Source organism: Chrysochloris asiatica, unplaced genomic scaffold, assembly GCF_000296735.1.
Source record: "Chrysochloris asiatica unplaced genomic scaffold, ChrAsi1.0 scaffold00054, whole genome shotgun sequence".
In the NCBI taxonomy this organism is placed as follows: Eukaryota; Metazoa; Chordata; class Mammalia; order Afrosoricida; family Chrysochloridae; genus Chrysochloris; species Chrysochloris asiatica.
In genome coordinates this window covers 11,281,830-11,286,486 of record NW_006408572.1, presented here as the reverse complement: position 1 = coordinate 11,286,486, position 4,657 = coordinate 11,281,830, and the positions used below count along the sequence as shown (strand labels likewise).

At 44.3% G+C, this 4,657-nt stretch overlaps 1 pseudogene; it reads right to left on the bottom strand.

The window, feature by feature from the left end:
- Window positions 1-3,116: 3,116 nt before the first annotated feature.
- LOC102827016 overlaps window positions 3,117-4,657 on the bottom strand; it is a 37,005-nt pseudogene continuing 35,464 nt past the window's right edge.

The window sequence follows — 4,657 nt, the reverse complement described above, 5'->3', positions numbered from 1 at the left end:
TTGGCTTTCCTCATGTCAATTACCAACCACCTCAACCCCCTTCTAACATTCCTCCCTGTATTACTGAGGTGTATGACCTGGTTTTCCTCTTTAAGATTTGGAGGTAGAAGTGACTGGTGTGAGGTGTACACAGTACACGGGGCGATTGGTGCTTCTGTTGGGCCTGGCCGTGGGAGTGTTTGGTTCTTTGTGGGTAGCTGAGCAAAGACTCAAGCATCCAGCATCCAGTCCCTGCTGACATATCTAACAGGTGGCAGGTGGCCACAGCGGTGGTGTCTTGGCTAGAACTGCTCTATCAGTCCTGATTGTTGATTCCCCAAACCTGTTTTTTCTGATAGTCCTGAAGGTTTTGTAAGCTGTTTTTTTTTCCTCCTCTAAATCTCCTTTTGCCTAAACTAGCAGGAGAGGATGTTGGCATCTCTAACGAAAAACTCTCACTTTGTAGTTATCCACCCGTTTTTTGAAATTGTTGGCCTTTCATTCACAGTTAGTGATCCTTTCTACCTATTTCTCTGCCTTATGCTGCCGAACCAAACCAAACCCACCACCATCAACTCAATTCCAAAAACTAATGACTCTGTAAGACACAGTAGAACTGCTTCTCAGGGTTTCTGAAACGAAATCTTCATGGGAGCAGATAGCCCCATCTAGCTCCTTGCTATCTGAATCTCAAGTCTTTTGTGAAATATTGGTTGGTTATGTGCTGTGGAGTCGGTTCTGACTCATAGCCACCCTGTACAGGGTTTCTGAGGCTATGAATCTTTTGCTGACTTTGTGGTTTGCAGCCCGATTCGTAACCACTATGCTACCAGAGCTCCTTTTTGTGAAATACAGTGTTATGTTATTGCACATAAATATTTTAGGCAATATTTGAATAGCTATAATGATGACTTTTCTATAGCATCTCACTGACTCCTCTCTCGAAATACTGAATCTGTTATGTATTCTGATAAAGTTTTAGTAAACTTGGAATACCAATCAGTACTTTTTTTCTTTACTATTTCTCTACTTAACTATTTCAGTATAGATTTGAAACCCAGCTCTAGCATTCAGCCCTTGTGTGTGTTACTTAACCTCTGTAAGCTTCCAGCATTTCATCTCTAAAAACGAAGATAACCATATTGTATGTTGAATGCCAACAGACCACCATGGACCACCTCAACTCTCACCCCACAAGGCTAAGCTCAGCAAGGAAAATAATCCAAACAAAAACCAGTTGCCAACTAGTCAGTGTGACCCCGTATATTCAGAGCAGAACTGCTCCATTGGGTTTTCAAGGCTGTGACTTTTCAGAAGCAGATCATCAGTCTTTTCTTGTGAGGTACCGCTGGGTGGCCTTGAACCTCCAACCTTTTAGTTAGTGCTTAGCTGTGTGACCTTAGTTAAACGGCTTACCCTCTCTGTGCCTTTGTTTCTTCATTTGTAAAATGGGCACCCTAAGTGTACCTCACTCACTGGATTGTTGTAAGCACTATGTCATATCATACTCTCCTCCAAGAGTAAGCACATTGCGTGCACTCACACACACACACATACATCCCCCCCACCCGCTCCAGGGAGTTTTGACAAACTGTAGAGTTTGCTGAAGGTTTAATACTATGCCAGAGGAGCATTATACCTCACAAAGCAAATCTTCCCTCAAAAAAAAAAAGAGTGGCTGCCTCTTTTCTCAGCAGCACCCCCTCAGGCTCCTTAGTACTCACCCTCCTGTCTCACCCAAGCCAGGCTCTCCTCGCTCCAGGCCCTCCACTGTGTCCAACAGGAGAAGAAGCAAACACATTTCATTCTAGTCAATAGGCTTCGCTTTACTTGTTATTAGCTGCTGTCATGTTAGCCCCAGACTCATGGCAACCCCATGCACAATGGAACAAAACGTGTCCATTTCTGCATCTTCTCGTGGTCTGTATGCCTGATCCACATACATGATCATTTGAGAATTAGACTGTTAGAATTCATAAGGTTGGTTTTTTTGTTTTTTTTTAGATTTCAATATTTTATTCAAGTTTTATTTTGTTGTTGTTAAGCCCATCGAGTCAGTTCCGACTCATAGTGACCCTGATAGGGTTTCCGAGGAGCAGCTAGTGAGCTGGAACTGCCAATCATGTGGTTCTCAGTCCAGTGCTAGCAGATCCTCCAGTGCTTCTCTAGGAGTCCAGTTTTATTTTAAGTGATATTAGTTATAGCATTTGAAGGGCAGGATTGAATTCCAGGCAAAATGGAAGACTCTAAAATGTACCCACTAAACAGGAGTCCTGGTGTGGTGGTGTGGGCTAATGCATCAGACTGCAAAGTCTTTTGAACTGCAAGGTCAGTGGTTCAAGCCCACCAGCTGCTCCTTGGGAACCCTATACAGGGTGGCTATGGGTCAGAATCGACTTGACAGCACTTAACAAGAACAACAAAACAGCTAACAAATAAACTGAGTGAAGAGCACAAGTCCAGGTTAGATTCTGAGTCTTGTCACCATGTAATCACAGTTACAGAGAGCCTTCCTAGCGTGGAGCTGGAGCTCTTGGAAGCTATTTCATGCCCTGGTGCAAGAGCACAAAACCACAACTTGAGTGGGAATTAGAGCCCCGAATTATTGACTGCCTCACCTCCACCCTCTCTACCGCAAAATGGCACGCCTACAGAAATCAACTACCACACCCTGCAGACTGCTTTTGGTATAAAAAGAAGTAATGAAACTGGTCATGAAGAACTGTCTAAAAAAGGCCCTTTCAAATGAGTTTGTGCACATTATCAAGCAATGAGCTAGGGTTAGGAAAGCAAGGTTCAATTCTCAGGAAGTCAGACTTTCATTCAGTTATGCAATATGAATTTGCAAAGTGCTTCCACAAGCCTCTACATGCAGTGATTTTGGGATAAAAAATAAAGCTGACATCTCTAGAGGGGGCACCAAGTTCCCCTATAGTCTACAACTGACAGGCCTTTCTAGAACTGGGTTTCTTTTGCCCTCTGAAAGGGGAGCACTTTAAAGCTAAGTCAGTTTTAACTTTGAGGTCTAACATGGTATTGAGCAATATTTGCATGCCATACATAAAAAGGTACACTAAAATTCTGAAGGTAGCTGTGCTGCAGAGTAGTTTAAAATGAAGTGACTACACAGTGTTCATTCATGCTTGGTCCAGCCCTAGACCAAACTTGTGGCCACCGAAGTTGACATTCTTGCGGTCCAGCAAGACCGACAGCATCTGTTTGATGCCTGGCTTTAGGCTCTGAGTGTATCTATAACCCAACAGGCTGAAGTTGTTCACTTTTCCCTGAGAAGCAGGTGGTAGGGTCCACCTGAGACTTAACTACTATTCTGGATCAGGTGTTACCTGTTGCCCAGATGAAATGGATAGCAATCTCCAACGTCTTGTTCTCCTTCTGTTAAATGGAGCCACCAAACTCTGTCCTGTCATTCACATGTGACGCTGGGGTTCCTCAGTCTTGTATCTAACCTCAGAGTTGCTGTGGGTCACGTGCAAATTGGCGGTCACATGCGAGTAGCCTACCCCGGACGGAAGGCCCATTGATGTCAAATTCTATGTCTCAGCCCAGGTTGGTGTTTCCCCACTTACACCTTGTCTTGATTTTAACTGTATTTTCCCACCAGTGTTGGGTGAGAAAGGTGAGTCAAAGTCAATCTCAGTTGGCGTGTAAACTGGTCTTCCACGTAATCCTGGTATTGTCAATGTTTTTCAATAAATATCAGCCTGGATTTAGTCCATCTCTAATAGGTTTCTAGACTGCTCATCACTTTGGCGGTCTCATTGTTGGCTGAGTCTGTGTTTATAAATTCCAGTCTATTCTCAGATTTTATTTTCAAATCAAGTTTTATTAAACCAAATCCATGGCCCTTGATGACGACAACCCTAGCAGATTTGCCAGGGTCAGTGGAGGTGGGAGGCACAGCCCTGTTCTGCTCTGAGGCAGTAGCAGTAGTTCAGCACTGGCTCAGCCTGGGGTTGCAGTGCAGAAGCCAGCGAGCCGTGGCTGATCCGTAGCGTTTCTATTGGCTGGTTTTCAAAGTAGAACACCTTTTCTTCCTAGTCTGCCTTAGTCTGGAAGCTCCACTGAGATCTCTTCAGTGTCATTGTTATTGTTGTTGTTAGGTGCCATCAAGTCGGTTCAGACCCATAGCGACCCTGTATAGGGTTTCCGAGGAGCGGCTGGTGGGTTTGAACCTCTGACCTTGTGGTTCAAAGTAACCTTGTAGTCCAGCACATTATACTGCAGCACCATCCTCTACTGACAGATGAGAACTAAACCTCCATCTCCCGCATGGAAGGTGACAATTCTACCATTGAAGCACCTTTGTTCCCATCAGCTTTACTTAAACAGGTGGTAAATTCCTTGAGTATTTCCAAGTGGTGGTGATGGTGGTTGTGTGTTACTGAGTCGGTTCCAACTCACAACATCCCTCTTTCCAAGTCTGTAAATGAGGCTTTCTGCTCCCATAAAGATTTATAGCCTCGGAAACCCTGCACAGGGTCACTCTGGGTTGGAACCAACTTGATGGCACTTAACAACAACAACAACAGAATCTTTATGGGAGTAGAAAGCATCATCTTTCTTCTGTGGAGCGACTGGTAGATTTGAACTACTGACCTTGTGATTAGCAGTCCAGCTCGTAATCCACTACTCTACCTGGGCTCCAAATTACAAGTGA